Below are 20,818 nucleotides of genomic sequence, written 5' to 3'. Positions count from 1 at the left end.
AGTGAATTATGACAATGATTTCACCTAATCTTAAATAGTTTAATATTAAAATTGTAATATTACATATAATAGTAGTTATATTTTGTATAGGAATGGTAACAAACTATAAGAGGCCTTAGAATATAGGAAATATATGAAGAAACTGATAATGCAGAATACTAAGTGGCTTAACCTAGTTCACAAAGGAATGTGCATTAAATTCCTCACATTTTCATCAAAATTTCAGGTGAACTTTTATATGGAGGTTTTCATGTGAAGCATAGTTTTTATATGTACCTAAGTAACAGGAATAAATGGAGACGTTGTTATCAGTGTATTGATCTCTAATGGATGACTGCACACAAGCAGTAATGCATCAGACAAAAAACAGGTTGTTTTTCTGCATTAGCTGTGAGATGTCAGGACAAAACAATGACAGCAATATTAATATATCACCTCCAGGTGACAGTAGAAATAAGAAAGCTATTGATTTTATAACATCTTTAAAATCAGGAATAAATCATTGTCTTATGAAGAAAGTGACATATTTATTTATTTCAAACCTGGCATTTTACATGATTTATACGTCATTTATATGACATGTTCTACTTTCCACATTTGAGATTTAGAAGTACAAACAGATATATCTATTTCAAGATGATAGCATAAGCAGGTGAAGTTTATCACCCATGTTTTCTAAGTGTTTAAAGAGCAAGGAAACAACAACACAGAAAAAATAGTAATAGATCTGCATTATTTCTTGAAATTAGGGAAGAATGCTACCCACAGGACTGCCAATTCTAATTATTTCTATAAGCTAAGCTATCAAAATTCCATTTCATGAGGTATCTGACCATTTGGCTAAAAAAGCAAAAACAAAAACAAAAACAAAATCCCTCAAAAGACTCATTGATCTAGCATTAAGACAGAATGTCAGGAAATTCATGCCATCCAAAAAAATTAAAATAAAACAGAGAGAGAGAGAAGACAATAATTAACTTACATGAAATGATGTATGAAAAGCATATACAAATAAGTATGATCTTGTGAGAACACACTAGCAGAGAGAAAAATGTCTGGGCCTCGTATAAAGTTTTCACCAAGTAATATATATTATTAGTTTGGGGTTTCTATATCAGAATAAATGAAAATGAAGCAAACTGGTAGAGAGTATAAGGGCAAATGTTCTGACCAAAGTTTTATATATAATCAGATTTTGAGTGTGATAACATGAAGATATGGAAAAAATAAAATAAATTCTCTGGCTGAGGAAAAACGCAAAAACACTACTAAAGAATTTGTTGTTGTCCTTCCTCTTCTTCAGATGTCAGTAATGAAGCACAGTCCAGATGGATCCAACGTTTCCTAGGCTAAAGGAAGAGAATAGAAATAGATATTTTGCCTTCACATTTTATTAGAAACCTCATATCCCTCCTTATAATAGCCTAATGTGGGTCCATACGTTTTACCCTAACATTTTCATTCAGAACCTGTTTTATTTTTTCATAGCACTGCATATGTGGGTATAAAAACAATGAAAACCTATATTAAGAAAATGGACCATTGTTAATTTGGGGGAATACTTGCATACAGATGTGATGCTTGAAATAAAGTTAGACTCTAATTAGCTCAAGAATATAAGCAAGGCATTTAATTTAATGGGAACAGCATGGGCAAAACTCTCTGACAGACTTCCTTAGAAAAGAGAGTAAAGTGGGAAAATTTTACAAATCATAGAATCAGAAATTTTCAGAGCTGGAAAAACCTTGAGTAGAATTTACTCTAACTTCCCAGTTTTCCTAAATGGGAAAACTGACAAGAGAATTAAGAACTCTGCCATGTACCACATAGGCAAAACAGAAAAACTGCTATAACAATGTTCAAGTTTCTTGATTTGAAGTTTAATATTTTTATACTCACCAAAGTGAAGACTGCAAGTAACCAATGTTTGCACACCTGTATACAGGTGACTTAAGTCTTTTTCCTTTATAAATTCTGAGATCCAAGCCTCTTTATGAAGTATGATTTATATTATGTCAAAAGGGAAATATTAATTCAATGTATTTTTAGAAATGCATATTTTTCATTAAATATCAATAACGGGATGAAAATGAACACCTCTTCTTCCATCTCTTGAACCATAAGGTTTGCTAACTCTACACAGCTGTAGAAATTTAAATAACTGACATGTGGGGACAGGGTGAAATTTAGCCTTTTCAAGCAGTTTTTTTTTTTTTTTTTCTTTTTGCAATGACATATTGTCTCATCAACACATCTAGGAGCTTCTATTTTTGAAATGCTTCACTTATCACTTGTGGAGTGCTGAAATGGAACCTATTTTTTCCCCAAAGAGAACATTCCTTGCAAAGACAGATTGTCTCATCTGCATTAAAGAACTGTCCCTCATGAAATACTCTGTTTATTGATACAGCACATGCTTTTTCTCTGCAAAACTTGAATATTTAAAGATTGGAACTTTTACTTTACTCTTGAATAATGTTTTTTGTCAGCAGCTAATAATTTAACTGCTTGGATTTATATCTGTATAAAACCCAATTATTATACTTTAAAAAGGCATACTTCTATAAAAAGATGATAATTAAGATTGCAGAGAAAACTTGCCTTAGGTAGTTAGGGCCCCCTCCCCCTAGATAAAAAATATATATATATATTTTTACTTCATCTATCACAAGATGCCTAATGTGTATATATTATACATTATATTTACCCGGTGTATATATATAACGTGTATTTATTATACATATATTCATGTATATACACACATGCATGTGTATTATACACCCCCTTAAACACACATATACACACACATATTAGGAGTCTTGTTTTAAATGAAAGAATGATGTTAAGTTATAAAACGTACCAGTGGGGAGAAGCTGAGGGACTTTGTAAAATTCTGGACAGTGAAGTTGTCCTCCCTTGGCATAGCTATGGCCTGAAATACAGCACGGCAGGAGCAAACTCAGGCTCGGATGGCAAACAGTCTAGGCTCAAACTTCTGATGAACTGCTATCTGGCTGGTGATATTGGGCAAGCCACTCTATCACAACTGTCCATTTCTGTGTGTGTGTGTACTGTATGTGTGTCTGTGTCTGTGTGTATTTAACGTACGAGATGAAGATAATAACAGCAAATAATATGGGGGTTTTGTGGGTTTTGAAAGTGCTTCCTCAGGCAATGTGCTTAGTCTAGCCTATTTAGAAAGGCGTAAAATGTATGGCTTTTTAACATAAATTCTTTACTGAAGTATAAGATTCATTCTGAAAATATTGAAAGTTATAATGAAAGACAATATATTTTGTCCAAATGAACTTTATGTAACCAACATTCAAATCAAAACAATACGTAGTATTCTCATGGAGTGTTGAAATTGAACCATTTTTCCACAAAGCCTTCCTACCTTCTTGGAGTCACTACCCCTGACTATCCTGATATCTATCAATTTCTTTACTTATGGTTGATTCTCTATAGATGGAATTATACAATATGGACATTTTCAGTTTTTTTTTAACGCAGTATTTTATGACTTACTCATGTATCCAGTAGAAAGGAGAGGGCAGACAAATAAATAAATCTAGCTTGTCTCAGTCAATAGTGGGGAAAATCAAATTGATACTTTTTCTTTTACAACATCATTCATGCAGGTAAGAAGAAGGAAATATTTACCAAAATTGATAAAAATTAAATACAATATTATACAATACCATACTGACTTTAAAACATAAATAGACAATATATTCTCAAAGATGTGGGAATTCAGGAAGTATAGCACCTAAAAGTATTTATAAAAAGAAAAAAAAATCGACTTAATGATACAATCTAACCATCTTATAAAACAGAACACTTTAGTGAACATATCCAGTCTCACATACAAAATTAGTAAATAACAGTCTAAAAATATAAATGTCACAAATCCTGTAAATATAAAAATAGCAATTTGAGAATTAACACTTGGAAGTTAGAGGAGGTAGATTGTTAGTGCAATAATTTCATTTTTTATTTAGAAATTAATACACATTATGTAGATGTGTTAAAGTAAATAAAGCAGATTTAACTCCATTATAGAAACTGAAAGTAACTAGCCAAGAAACTTAAAAATAAAAACACAAGGAGTTCCCGTCATGGCGCAGTGGTTAACGAATCCGACTAGGAACCATGAGGTTGCGGGTTCAATTCCTGCCCTTGCTCAGTTGGTTAAGGATCCGGCGTTGCCGTGAGCTGTGGTATAGGTCTCAGACGTGGCTCAGATCCCGCGTTGCTGTGGCTCTGGCGTAAGCCAGGGGGTTATGGCTCCGATTGGACCCCTAGCCTGGGAACCTCCATATGCCGCAGGAGCAGCCCAAGAAATGGCAAAAAGACCAAAAAATAATTAAATAAATAAAATAATATAAATAAATAAAAACACAAATATTAACTTACTTCTACCAACCTATTTGAGTTTTTTCTTTAAAATCATTTAAAATGTCTCCTTTTTTATTTTCTCACTTCCTAATTGCTATTGAAACAAAGTTTTTCACCATTTCTTTCTTTTTTCTTTCTTTTTTTTTTTTTTTTTTTTTTTTTTTGCTATTTAGGGATGATTCTTTACATTTCTATTTTGGGATTACCCTTAAAGTTTAAACCAAATATTTAAATCTGAATATTCTAACAATTTTATAGTTTGCTTTTATAATTAATTAATATTAAAAAAGATCAATTTTAATAATTTGAATGTCCTGTTGTTTCTTGTATGTCAGGTGTCTTCTCAATGTTTATTTTCCTTTTTACTAAAAGACTCAGTCAACATTTTGAGTGTTTTAGATTGATAAGCAACATAAGGTATTACAGAGGGTCACAGTTAAAACTTGGCACAGTTAAAACTAAGTCTGGCTTGATCATTTACTGGCTCTATGACCAAGGGGTAAAGTGCTTAAGGTCTCTTCACTTTGTGTGTTTGTCTTCATTTTCATTTGCAATAATGCTAATTATAAGAAAAAGTCTAAAGATATCTTCCCTGTTTCTTAACTGACCCTTTATAGTTTTATCTACATGTCCTTTGAAGTGTATATATTTCTTCAAATTTGTGTTTCTATTAGTTGTGAATGTTTCATCCAATCTAATGCCTTTGTAAAGAAATAGCATATTTTTAATTTGCAAAATATATATAGAGAGATATAAATATAGTAATAAACTTAGTTATTTAGATATACAACTATATCTTCCAGTTTTTCCAATGAGATCTTTTTTGTAGACATCTGTTCTTTTGTTAATTTTACGTTTTTATTTCATGAATACTTTATCATAGTCATTATCTCTTATTTATATTTTTTGACATCTTAATTTCTTTTAAAATTGTTGTTAGATATGATTAATTAACTTATAATTAGTTAATCTAGTTTGAAATTATGTGGTGATTAATTATTTACATTGTTGGCTTTCTTAACATTAGTTTTTTTTATTAGATCATACTTAATTTTTTGTTTCTTTTTAATGAGAGAAGGTTTCTGTTATTTCTGTCTGTAAGTATTGTATAATTGCTTCCTTCTAATCCCTGATGAAGAGCTAGGTGTCATAATATCAGTTGTTATTACTGTAGTTTTATGATATTATGGTATTATACATCCAATTATTGAACTGGTATAAGTTTATGTGTGGTTTGATTGACTTTTCCCTTTCATTCCTCTTCCTTCCAGCTCTCCTTCACAGAGTCAAATCTTTACCTCAATCTGACAGCTCTCACAGCCTCATCTGATTTCCCTTTTCCTGATTTTTGTAATCCAGCATTTTTTTCCACTAGATCTCTTGCTCTTCTAATATCATTTTGGTTTCTATGTCACAGGAGACCAGGACTAACCCACTTGATATCCTTTATAAAGACAACTTATTATACATCTTTTACCTTTAAGAACAGTAACTATCAGGTCTCCAGCTCATGGATGCGAGACACATTTTATTGTTCTGTTGGACTTAGATCAAATGAAAAGAATGATATTTCTGAGTGGGCATAAGATAAATAGACGGCTTTTTAGCAGGTCCTGGTGCATACTGATATGACTTTGCATTATCTTATACTGCTAATTATATCTGAGGTAGATAAAATTGTCTTTGCATAAAATCACACCTGTGATGTCATACTCTAATCTGCTGTTAGAAGAGGAAAATAAACCATCTAGTTTATGGATAGATTAGTTCAATGTGTTTGTACCAGTTGATTGTCAACTTCTATTACACTATAAGTTCACACACTAATGGCTCTAAAAAAATATGTTCAGTGTGCAACAGTGGTGATCCACTGCACTGGAAAAAGAACTGCTTGAGCTTAGGTTACTCATGGACTCCTATACTGTGATGAATGGTGTGGTCATTTGTTCATGAGCCTGGAAGGAGAAAGATTGGCAGATTTTGATTAAAAGGTAGGGAGACCATGGAGAAGAAGTGTGAGAGCAAACCTTGAGTGTGGTCATAAAGTATGATATGAGGATCATTGAATATCTCATTAATGACCACTAAAAAGCATTCCCTGAAGAAGATGCACTAAACCAGGTGAACAGGTTGAATGGTGCAGTAGTTGTCAAACAGCTTCTGTTTTTATTCACCCTAGTTTTTTTACACAGTGAGTCCATGGATCTCCATGCATGGTGGTAGATCCATAATAAAGTATAAAGTAAAAACTGTGCATAGGCCCAACAGGATAAACTTCCTCTCATCAAGGCTTGTTTAGTGATTGCTACTCCTGAGTGTCTGATACATTAGCAACAATGATCAATATCGAGCCATAGTAAAATTTAATCCCTCAAGAAGATCAACTAGAATATCAGTGGAAAATTAGTTACATCAAACTCCATGTAATTAAGTAATATTTTAATTAGTCTACCAGGACTAGAGTATTTTCCCAGTGTAGATTTGCATCTCTGACTTAGTATCTTTACTGACACCACACTCTTTTTTTTTTTTTTAAGGGCCACACCCATGGCACATGGAAGTTCCCAGGCCAGGGGTTGAATTGGAGCTGCAGCTTCTGGCCTGTGCCACAGCCACAGCAATGTGGGATCTGAGCCGTGTCTGCAACATACACTGCAGCTCACTACAGCATTGGATCCTTAACCCATTGTGTGAGGCCAGAGATCGAACCTGCATCCTCATGGATGCTAGTCAGTTCATTTCTGCTGAGCCATGATGGGAACTCCATAACACCACATTCTTAAGGCTCACAGAGTGTCTGATTTACTGACATGAGATCCCACATGCCTCTGACCAAGTGATTCATTGTATGGGGAAAGAGATGTGAAAATGAACACATGACAATGGGAAGTACTGATCCTTTCACATATTGCAGTGTCTACAATTTGCTGATTATATACAGCAGGGGACTAGCTCCTTGATAGTTCAGCCCAGTTTTAATATGGAAAGAAACTGTGAGTTTGGGGCACAGTCCTGTAGGATCTAGTGTACATCCTACACAAATAATGCTAAATCCTTAAGAGGTAGAACACATGGATTCAGAATCCATGGGTGGGTAGATATAGCAGTGGCCCACCCACTATCACTCTCAGTTTGTACTTCCTGAATTTGCATCCTTAAATTCTATCAGTCTAGAGATATTCATTCCACTATGGGAAACATTCCATCAAGACATAGAATTAGACTGATTTGGCTACTTCTTAGTCCCCATGCCCGAGCACCAGTAGAGAAAGAAGGGTTACTGATAGGATATTTGACCCTGTTCATCATGAAGATGAAAGGGACCAATTGATTGATACATTAGTGTCAATCATGGTAAATTCATAACCTATTTATCTCTAAATGAGAAATTACAACAGTGTGGCCTGAAGAAAGCATGGAAACCAGGGCATCATGCAACCAGATAAGCTACTTAGGCAGAAATGCCAGCTGGGGGTGAGGGAATTCTAAAATGGATGGTAGAAGGAAGAAAAATGAATATAGCCTTGAGACTACTACCTACAGCAGAACTTTAGTGCAACCAAATAACGTCTCCTTTCATATTTCCCTCAAATTACAATCATGCAATATCTTAAAGAATATAAAGAATGTAAATTATGAGGGGATCTGACCAGTGCCGAGGAAGGATTTAGTATATATCTGAAGTACTTTGTCCAGGCGCCTTCCAAACTCTTGAACTCTTGCTCTGCTTAAAATTGCCAGCACCTGTGATACCATTTTGTGACTGCTCTCAGGCTTCTAGAGTGCTGTGTCCCCATGTGCAGATAACCAAAACTGTCTGGGAATTTATATCCCCCAGAATTTACTTTTGACTCTTAGCAGATGATTGACCACTGTGGCAGTGTGAAAGGCCATTCCTTGAAGTGAGTGAAAACTTTGGATCTTAACTTAAACAGATTTCTTCTGCAAAATCAGACTTAAGCTATACCCCAGGGAATTTTGAATTTGAATCATTCCCATGCTGGGCTTTGTCCTCTTTTCTATTTTCATTCCTCATTACCTTACTGATTTCTTACTTGTATATGAATTCATTCTTTAGATGTGTTTCTGGAGAATCTTATCTGAGATGACTTCTTAAACATGCACAGTAATAAAGATAGAATTCTGATCAAGGTAGACAAGACCCTTCTCTTAAAGAAGGTTATTCCATTACAGGGCTTAGAGATAATATAATATATAAAATAATTGTAGATTTTAGTAATTTTAATGCATGCCATAAACAGCTGACTGAGATGACTAATATTTGGGAAATTTTTATATAGAATAATCAGAATCTGACAGTCCCATATTTCTACCCCCCTTCTGCCAAGGTGCAGACAGCTGCTGTGTTTACTTCTGGGATAAAGCAGTGTGAACCCTAAGGTTGAGGAAGTGCTGAGTCCCTATTAAATAGATATTTTTCCATTCCAAATCAGATATACATAATCATTTTCTGATTTAAACTGTAGTTATACCCTCCCCAGAAGCATTCTATGCTCCCTCACCTACAATCACTGGAGGCAATATCCTGTATTAGAAATTGTACCCACATAAAGGGAACAGGTATTCTCTAACACAAATTCAAGCTGACAACCAATAATCACCAATCTAATAGATAAACAGACAATAAAAGCAAAGTAACACGTGTTCATCAATCTAACCAAATGAAAAGACAAAGGAAATCCCATTATAAAAAATCACTAGTAGAGTGGGAAAACACACCTGCAAAGTAACAGTTTGAAAGAGCCAGCATAACTATATTAATGTGAAACAAAATATATAAGGTAATTAATTCTATGATTTTATTATAGAAGATAATGGGATTACCATGAAATAACACAAGAATAGTCAAGAAAGAAGATATTATATATGGAAACTTTTATGCCTGTAAGAACATACACGTCTCAATATATATAAAGTGGGAAAGATTAAATCATTATATAACCAATTGTAAGATAATTTCTTACTCAAAAGGAAAAATAACACCAACCATAATTCATAGCACATACAGACACCCAGATCTAGTTGATTAACATCTATATGTGAAAAAAATAGTTTATTTGGGTGAAAACATAAGAAAATTAGATTATTAATTTGGGGGATATCAAGTGAATTCCTAAGCAACATGCCAAAAGCCAACCCACATAGAAAAAATATATAATTTTAAAACCATTAAAAACATAAATCTGTGTATATCAGAAATGAATATGACAGATGAAGATATAGCTCCGGATAGGGAGAAAATATTTTTGAAACTTTCACAAATATATACACAACTCAACAAACCAGTAAGAATTATAACAAATATGAATGGCCCTAACATGTCCAAAAACACTTAGCAGATGGGAAAAGCAAATAAATATAAATAAAAAGTTCCTTATTCTAATAATCATTTGAAAAATATTCAAATATACATGCCAGGTCATTTAATAACCATTAGATTGGCAAAATTTAAGTGTGAGCCAAATCAAGCCTAGACAATCACATGCAGAAACAATCATTCTCATATATCCACTGTAGACAGCAACTGTGCAATATTAACAACCATAGTTGCACAAACCCTAAGAGCATTTCCTACCTACAATTTCTTACTCATATCTATAAGAGACCTTACATATTTCTGGTCTCATTGTTTATAACAGTTAAAACCTGCAAACCAACTATTACCAGAGTAGTGGGTAAATGATTAATGCTTATGTTTAAATTAAGAAATACCATGTATATGACCCATAAAACTCCATAAAGATGCATTATAGGAATATACATAGTAGAATTTTTATAACAACACAATTTTTAGAACTAACCCATATATTTTTTAGTGCTTACTTTGTCCCATGCACTTAATGGAGCATTGCATTTGTTAATTAAGTTAGTCTTCATCAAAATCCTGTGTAGTGAGTAGTTTTAGACTGTGTTGCAGTTTTCAGAAAAGGGAACTGAGGCCCAGAAGTGACAAGTAGCTTGCTTAAATTTACGCAGCAAGTAAACAGTAGATCCAGGGTATAAACTCAGTCATTATGCATCTAGAGCCCATTCCTTTAAATTCTGTCCGAAATATTCATTAAGAGTGTGAAGGATGTGTTTAGTACATTAGATAGTATTTTAAAGAAATGAAACTCTGCTCCATGTATTTATTTGGACCCATATCAAAAGGTTCATGTAGAGAAAAAAAAAAAAAAAAAACTCATGTAGTAGAAAGATAGCTATAGTATGAAACATGTACATAAAGTTTAAAAACGTGAAAAACCGAAAACCATGTAGATATATACATATACATTAAAATAGAAAATGACATAGACATGACAAGGCTTATTTAAGTATGGCTGTTAATTCTAAAGTGGTATTGGGACTAAAGAGTAAGATTGGAAACGGGTGTACAAAGGCTTCAAAGATATTATTTTTTAGAAAAATAGATGAGATACATTAACAATTCCTAGATACATTAATAATTGGGAATTTTTCATAATTTCACTGACTCAGAATGTCAGTATGCTGAGAAGTGGGAGCAAAATTTGTCAATTCATTAAAGCAAGATCGAAAGGTTTCTGGTCTGGTGTTTATGCTGCGAGCATTGGATATCAACCTGCTTTCCCACAGATGAGCTCATCTGAAAATGGGATGCTATTACATGTTTACACAGAAACTAAGCCAATGGAAGTTCTCAAACAACATAGATTAGTAATACTCTATACAGATCCACATCATAAGAAGATACATTTAAAAATGAATAAGGCTTATAAAATAAGGAAAAATAAAGCAGAATTCTTAGAGCTTAGAAAATATATATTCTTCTGAAAAAACCTCCATCTGATTGCAGAAGAAAATTTTGGGAGACTGACATATGTAAATAGATATTATTTGAAGTTGAAGCCTTTCAATCTTGCTTTAACGAATTGACATATTTTGCTCCCACTTCTTGGGATGTGCTGTACACTTAAATTTTTAAGACAGTAGTTCTCTTATTGTGTGATCTTACCACAATTTTTTAAAGTGTATTAGAAATAAGGCATACATAGAAAGTATTATAAAGCTGTAAAGTAAAAAAAAAAATCAAATAAAAGACAAGATGATAAGTCAATGGGATTAAAACAGAGGGGTATAAAATGAAATAGATATTGACATGATAAGAGGGAGTTTAAAAGTGAATGAAAAGTCGAAAGTTTCTCAGTAGATGTTTCAGTGAAGCAAATTGTATTGTTTTTGCTCCTGAAACTAAATTATAAGAAGAGAAACACTAAATATTGAGCATCCCATTTATTTAAAAAAAATTAGAAAAAATCTAAGTCCTTGGCATAGATAGCAAAATTTTATTCTTTAAAATATGAAGTTAAACTTTGAAGGCACTGGAAAGGAAACGAAAAGTAAAATCGACAATGGATAGAGAAGATTTGAGCAACAATTAATTAGACTGATAATTGGACATACACACATACAACCCCACACATGCACACCCAAACATAGAAAATTAAACAAGATATACATGTGTATATGTGTATATTTCTTATAAAAGAAGTCATAATGTAACTAGTATAGGATTGATGTGGCTTTTTAAGGTATTAAGACTCCAGAATTCTTTTAATATATTGCCTTATTTAAAATAACATGTGCTTTACTAGGTATTCATGGTACCTTGGACTCACAGTTTTAAGGTGGCTACTGAAGCTCCAACCATTATGTCTACATTCAAACCAGTTCAGATTTAGGAACCTACCTAAAAGTATCACATAATATTCCTGCTGACATCTCATTAGTTAGAATTTAGTCATGTGACCCAAGATTGCTCCAGGTTTATCACAGTCTCTGTGGGTTTTTTTTTTTTTTTTTTTTTTTTTTTTTTTTTTTTTTGCTTTTTAGGGCTGCACCTGCAACATATGGAGGTGCCCAGGCTAGGGGTCAAATCGGAGCTGTAGCTGCTGGCCTATGCCACAGAATCTGAGCCACATCTGCAACCTACACCATTCTACTTCAGAGTCAGTTTTCCAGAAAACCACCTCAGAAAAAGAGGATGGCAGCTAATGCTTGTATTATTGTTCAGAAAATCTTAATGAATTATTAAATGAAAGATTGCCTAACAAATAGCAATGTTTAATGACAGATTATTCATGGGCACAGTCATAAAAAAATGCCATGATTTTTTTGTTTTATAACAATACAGGAACATTGCTTAATTTTCAAGTACTTCCCTATTTAAGATTTTGTTTGCGAAATCAAGAAAATCTACTGTATTTTAATCAACTATATAAATTATAGGTATCATAGCTGAATTATTAATTCCCAAAGAGTATTAAAATGCAAGACACAGTTTGGAGGGAAGAAGGAGTGCTAAATAAATCAATGGTGATTTTAATAAACTAGAAGCTTTTAGGTACTAAATCTGTCTGCATCTGATCTGAATTGCAATTACCTGTCAAAAATTCATCCATCATCACAAGCTCCAAACAAACTTTCTTGGCAGCAGATGTTTGAGGAAAGCTATTTCATATGGCAAATATTTCTTCTGGTTTACAACATCTTCAAGAATGACAGAAATTTCAGGGAATATTTCAGTACAACTCAGCAATTACCTTTTGGATGGAAAATAATCACTGTTTACATAGCTTATATAATTTATAAATACATGCTTTATACATAAACTTTCACAAATTAATGGTTTGATTTCCATTATTTCTATATCCATAATATTTTATTCTAGTATTTCAGTATTTTCTAGGAATACATGGCAATATGTATTTTAATAATGAATTTGAATTAAACATTCTCATTTAATAATTTTTTATGTTAAACTATTATAAGTTGTAGTTGGATAAAATTAAATTAATATATCAGTAATTCATAGTCTCCACTGATAACTTAGTAGGGTTCAGAGGATATCATTTACAGTGACCTTGATAAAAGAAAAATCTAGAGTCATTATTTGTTAAACAACAAACTACTGTTTCTAACCTTAGTCCTTACATTATTCCTTTCTTTGAAAAAAAAAAATACTGCCAGGTTTTAGATTTTGGTGCCATAAAGTAAATTTCTAAGTCAACTTTATCTAAAAATTTGTATAGCTAAAACATACTGCTTGGTACATGGTAAATTTTTGTAGTTAATTGTTCATTGGTTGATGCATATGAATACATTGGTTGACTATATGGATGCTTCTTTTTTTGTCCATTTTAGTACTCCTGATCACATATTCTTGAAAATATTTATTACTTTGTGAGCAAAAACAAAATGTTTTTAAAGAAAAACATGGATTAATATATTTGTGACTTTAGGTCAAAAAATGGTTTTCTCAGATAAATAAAAAAGCAGTATGTATACATTTATGAAAAATAATAAGTATAGTTCATAATTTAAAACTTATGTCAATAAAAATATACCATCAAAAAATAAATAGGCATGCTACAAGTTGAAAGTATACACAAACCAGATAAATATCTCCTATAATTAGTAATAAAAATACAAAATTTTTAGTAAATATGAAAAAATGTTTAAGTAATGTTTACAAAGCATTCATTAATGTGAAATAAATATGAAATTTTCTTGACTTTATTACTTTTAGGACACTATGAATAGAAACACAGATATCACCAAACCCACTGTAACCGCTAATATTTAAAAGACTGAAAAGGTGAAAAAATAAAATGCTGGCAAGTATAGGGAATAATGAAGTGTTTAATTTTTGTTGCCGAGGATGTAAAATGTTACAGTAACTTTGGAAAAAGTCCTGATAGTTTTTTTTCTTTTTTAATATACATAAAATTAAATACACAGCAAAACTGAGCCAGCAATCTCTCCTAGGATTTTATAAAGATAAATAAATAAAACATTTGCATGCAAAAACAGAAACAAAAACAAAAACACAAATGTTAGCATAACTCATAATATCCCAAAAGTGGATATCAGCTGATTGTCCATTACATTGGATTGATAAAAAAACACAAGATGTATTTATACAGTTAAATAAAAACAGAAAGAAACGAACTACTGATATATGAAACCAGATAAATGAATCTCAAAACTTTGTGTTAAGTGAAAGGAGTCTTATATAAACAAGCTGAATATATGATTCCTCTCTTGTGTATTTCAAAATTAAGTAAAATTCATTTAAGGTAGAAAAAAATCAGAACAGTGATTGCTAGGGGAATAAGTGCAGTGATAGACTTAAAAAGGATATAAGGTGTTAATATTATTTTATTGTGTCAAGGTTTTTTTTTTAATTACTTAATGAATTTTATTATGTTTATAGGCGTACAACAATAATCACGACCAAATTTTATAGCATTTCCATCCCAAACCCTCAGTGCATTCCCCTACCCCCAAACTGTCTCATTTGGAAACTGTAAGTTTTTCAAAGTCTGTGAGTCAGTATCTGTTCTGCAAAGAACTTCACTAGGTCCTTTTTTTAGATTCCACATGTAAGTGACAGCACTTGATGTTTGTGTCTCATTGACTGACTTCACTTAGCATGATAATTTCTAGGTCCATCCATGTTGTTAAAAATGCCATTATTGGAGTTCCCCTCGTGGCTCAGTGGTTAACGAATCTGACTAGGAACCATGAGGTTGTGGGTTTGACCCCTGGCCTTGCTCAATGGGTTAAGGATCTGGCCTTGCCGTGAGCTGTGGTGTAGGTTGCAGACGCAGCTTGGATCCCACTTTGCTGTGGCTCTGGTGAGGCCTGGCAGCTACAGCTCTGATTAGACTCCTAGCTTGGGAACCTCCATATGCCACGGGCGCGGCCCTAGAAAAGGCGAAAAGACAAATAAATAAATAAATAAATAAATAAGAAGAAAAAATAAATAAAATAAATAAAAATGCCATTGTTTCCTTTCTTTTAGTGGCTGAGTAATATTCTGTTGTATGTATGTACCACCTCTTCTTTATTCACTCCTCTGTTGATGGACATTTAGGTTGTTTCCACGTCTTGGCTATTGTAAGGAGTGCTGCATGGTTTTCTCTGGATAGATGCCCAGGAGTGGGATTGCTGGGTCATAGGGTAGTTCTATTTTTAGTTTTCTGAGGAATCTCCATACTGTTTTCTATAGTGGTTGCACCAATTTATTATCCCACCAATAGTGTAATAGGGTTCCTTTCTCTCCACACCCTCTCTGGCACTTATTGTTTGTAACCTTTTTGATGATGGCCATTCTGGCTGGTGTAAGGTGGTACCTCATAGTGGTTTTGATTTGCATTTCTCTTATAATGAGTGATGTTGAACATCTTTTAATGTGTTTTTTGGCCATCTGTATGTCTTCTTTGGAGAAATTGTCTGTTTCGATCTTCTGCCTATTTTTTGATGGGGTTGTTTTTTTTTTTTGATATTGAGCTACAGAAGGTGTTTATAAATTTTGGAGACTAATCCCTTGTCAGTTGCTTCATTTGCAAATATTTTCTCCCATTCTGTGGAGTGTCTTTGTTTTGTTTAGGGTTTCCTTTGCTGTGCAGAAACTTTCAAGTTTAATTAAGTCCCATTTGTTTATTTTTGTTTTTACACTCATTACTCTGAGGTGGATTTGAGATGTTGCTGTTGTTTATGTCAGAGAGTGTTTGGCCTATGTTTTCCTCTAAGAGTTTTATAGTAACTGGTATTATACCTAGGTCTTTAATCCATTTGGAGTTTATTTTTGTGTATGGTGTTAGGGATTGTTCTAATTTCATTCTTTTAGATGTGGCTGTCCAGTTTTCCCAGCACTGTTTATTGAACAGGCTGTCTTTTCTCCATTGTATATTCTTGCCTCCTTTGTTATAGATTAGTTGACTGTAGGTGCGTGGGTTTAATTCTGGGCTTTCTATCCTGTTCCACTGATCTATATTTCTGTCTTTGTGCCAGTACCATATGGTTTTGATGACTGTAGCTTTGTAGTATAAAAGGAATCTAAATGAGAAAGGAAGAAGTAAAACTATCAGTATTTGCAGATGACGTGATTCTATACTTAGAGAATCCTAAAGACTCTACTAGAAAACTGTCAGAGCTCATCAATGAATTTGGCAAAGTCACAGGATACAAAATTAATACACAGAAATCGATGACATTTCTATACACTAACAATGAAAGATCAGAAAGAGAAATTAGGGAAGCAATCCTGTTTACCATTGCATCCAAAAGAATAAAATACTTAGGAATAAACCTACCTAAAGAGACAAAAGACCTGTACTCTGAAAACTATGACCCTGATGAAAGAAATCAAAGATGACACATACAGATGGAAAGCCATACCATGTCCTTGGATTGGAAGAGTCAATTTTATCAAAATGACTATACTACCCAAGGTGCTATAGAGATTCAGTGCAATCCCTATCAAATTACCAAGGACATTTTTCACAGAATTCAAACAAAATATTTTAAAGTTTATTTGGAAGAACAAAAGACACAGAATAGCCAAAGACATCCTGAAAAAGAAAAATGGAGCTGGAGGAATCAGTCTCCCTGACTTCAGCCTTACCATTTATTTTTAACACTGTACTGGAGAAATTATCCATTGCATTAAAAGAAAGAAAATAAAGACATATATATTGAAAAAAAGTAAGCTCTCTTTTTACAAATGAAATGACTGCTTACATAAAAATACCTAAGGAATTACAAGAAAAATATTGGAACTAGTTAGTGAATTTATAAATGTTGCTGATAAAAGGTCAAAATATAAAAATGTATTTAATTTATATATACTAGCTTTAAAAGGTTTAAAATAAAAAAATCTAAATTCCTTTATAATATCACAAAGCATAAGATATTAAAGAGTATATTTCACAAAATATTTTCAAGACTGTTAAAACTATAAAACATTACTGAGATTTATAGTATTGCATATCAAGATTTTCTACAAAAGTGATGTGCTATGTTTTCATAATAACTAAAAATTGTTAATGCAGGAGAATAGAGTTCAGAAATAAACTTGCAAATATACAGGTAATTTTGACAAAAGTGACAAATAATTTATTGGAGAAATTAAATACTTTTTTAATTGTGCTGAAACAACCAGATATCTGTAGAGGAAAAAAAAAAAGAATAATCTCTTGCATCATATAAAAATATTGATTGGAGCAAGCTTGTAAACCTAAATCTATAGTTTAAAATTTTCAGCTTCTATAAGAAAAATAGAATACATCTATGGTTTCAGATTAGGTAACAGTTTCTGAAACTGAGTTAATAAAGCAATAATATTAAAAATTATAAATTAGATCTCATTAAAATTAAAAACTTTAAATAGGAACTCTCATTCTTTGTTGTTGGAAATGCAAAATGATTCAACTAATTTAGAAGACAGTTTGGCAGTTTCTTTTCTTTTTTTCTTTTTCTTTCTTTTTTTTTTTTTTTGTCTTTTTAGGGCCACATCTGTAGCAATATGGAGGTTCCCAGGCTAGAGGTCCAATCCAAGCTGCAGCTGCCAGCCTATACTACAGCCAGCTGTGTCTGAGACCTATACCACAGCTCACTGCAATGCTAGATCCTTCACCCACTGAACAAGGTCAGGGATTTGCATCCTCATGGATACTAGTCCAATTCATCTCCACTGAGCCATGATGGGAACTCTATGGCAGTTTCTTACAATACTAAACATACCCTTACAATCCAATAATCTTCCCCCAAAACTGTTGGAATCTTATATCCACACAAAAACATACCTGTAAGCTTTTATGTCTCCTTTATTTATAATTACCAAAACTTAGAAGTAACCAAGAAAGATTTCTACAGGTAAATGAAGAAATAAACTGGGGTACACTAAGTCAATGGATTATTATTCAGCACTGAGAAGAAAGGAGCTATCAAGACAGAAAAAAACATGGGAGAATATTAAATACATATTACCAAGTTAAAGAAGCCATTTTGAAAAGGCTACATACTATATGATTCCAACAAAGCAATATTTAAAAAGAAAAATGGAAATGGAGGAATCAGGCTCCCTGACTTCAGACAATATTACAAAGCTATAGTCATCAAAACAATATGGTACTGGCACAAAAACAGAAATATAGTTCAATGGAACAGTATAGAAAACTCAGAAATAAACCCAAGCACCCATGGTCAACTAATGTATGACAAAGGTGGCAAGAACATATAGTAGAAGAAAGATAGTCTCTTCAATAAGTTGTCTTGGGAAAACTGGACAGCTACATGTAAAAGAATGAAATTAGAACACTACACACAAAAATAAACTCAAAATGGATTAAAGACCTAAATATAAGGCCAGATACTATCAAGCTTCTAGAGGAAAACACTGGCAGAATGCTCTTTAACCTAAATCACGGCAACATTTGTTTATTCCACTTCCTAGAATAAGGACAATAAAAACAAAAATAAACTCATGGGACCAAACTTTAAAGTTTTGCACAGCAAAGGAAACCATCAAAAAATGAAAAGACACGTCACATCTCTCCAAAGAAGATATATGGATGGCCAACAGGCATATGAAAAAATTCTCATCATGAATTATTAGAGAAAGGCAAATCAAAACTGCACCAGTCAGAATGACCATGATTAACATGTCAACAAATATCAAATGCTGGAGATGGTGTGGAAATAAAGGTACCCTCCTTTACTGTTGGTGGCAATGTAAATTGGTGTAACCACTATGGAAAACAGTATGGAGGTATCTCATAAAACTAAATATAGAACTGCCATATTCAATCCCACTCCTGGGCATATATCTGGACAAAACTTTCATTGAAAAAGATACATGAATCCCTATGTTCATTGCAGCACTATTCACAATAGCCAAGACATGGAAACAACCTAAATGTCCATCGACAGATGAATAGTTTAAGATGTGGTATGTATATACTATGGAATATTACTCAGCCATAAAAAAGACAAATTAATGCCTTTTGCTGCAGCATGGATGGACCTAAAGATTCTTATACTAAGTGAAATGAACCAGAAAGAAAAAGACAAATATCATATAATATCACTTATTTTTATAATCTAAAATATGGAACAGATGACCCTACCTATAAAAAGAAACAGATCATGGCTAAGGAGAGAAGTCGGGTTTCTCCGGGGGTTGGGGGGGAGAGGAAAGGTACTGGGATGGATGTACATCATTTTTGATATTTAATGCTAATGTCTAATTTTCATGCAACAAATATTATGGCCATGAGATACATCAAAAAAAGTATCAGAAAGCTGGAAGATGATATCTTAGAGCAATGATATCTTAGGTACTGGGATGGATGTACATCATTTTTGATATTTAATGCTAATGTCTAATTTTCATGCAACAAATATTATGGCCATGAGATACATCAAAAAAAAATATCAGAAATCTGGAAGATGATATCTTACTTTTTACCAGACTCAGAGAACTTGATAAAACTCAGTCTGTGGGGCTTCATTTCTAGAGTTTGAGATTTAAATTGTGGTGGGAGCCAAAATTTGGCATTTTTAACAAGTTCTCAGATGATGTTGATGCTGTTACTCTGGGTATTACACATAGAAAGAGATGGCAATATGTGATTTATTTAAAAAGAAGATGAGTGATAGATGTCAGGAATGTTAATGATTTCAAATGGGAAATTCCATGGATAAGAAACTACAAATAATTAGAAAAAAATGGAGGACTGCTTTCTAATTTGATTGGCTATAAGTAGTTTTTTCCTGCTTATATATATACCAGGGCAAAGGAATCATACTGAACTATGCTTTCAGAGGGATTTCTCTTTAAAGCCCTACTAGTTGTAAGAGTAGATTAAGAAAAAGTTACTATGCTGTCAGGAATGCTTAATCATAATGATCATGTGGAGATAGGGTTGCTACTACATAATAGAGGCAGCGTCAGCTAACCAATGAATGTTGGGTCCATATTTTCTTTAGAAAGAACTATTTATTTTAAGACTTGGTGTCCAACATAGCAGACGGATTAAAGTAAGAAACTGGTTTAAATGCTTTAACAATATCAAAAAACACCATTGGTTGGAAACTGTCAAGGGTAACAGCATCGATAAACTTTACATCACATAACATTATACTGATCTTTCTAATATTTCTGAAATAAAACTTTCAAAGAAGAAAATGTGACAAACCATGCCATAAAATACCACAGAAAATTGTGTATTCTTTAAAACAGTAAAATACTTTAATGAGATGGGCTTTTGCAAAATGTATGGGATGATGCCAAGAATAGGTTTTGAAACATGATTAATGGATTCATGTACTGTGGGAAAAGTTTCATAAAACCATAGTCATTCATTATTAAATACGCATAATGCCTGACACTACCTCAGGTATCATGGATATACTGATAAATAAAACAAAGATGTGCATTTATCTTCATAAAGCTTGTATTCCCATGGGAGAAAACAGCAATTACATATATAAACAGACGTATATACAAAAACATACATATGGTTAATATATGTAATAATTTTGAAGAAGAAATTAATGTAAACTTAAAGTTACACTGTCATTTAAAAACAAA

This window comes from Sus scrofa, chromosome 8 (genome assembly GCF_054392235.1).
Source record: "Sus scrofa isolate SSC_HxYL_T2T_F1_AM1 chromosome 8, Sscrofa_HxYL_maternal_Yorkshire_Landrace_v2.0, whole genome shotgun sequence".
NCBI lineage: Eukaryota > Metazoa > Chordata > Mammalia > Artiodactyla > Suidae > Sus > Sus scrofa.
Note: the sequence above shows the minus strand (reverse complement) of the source record.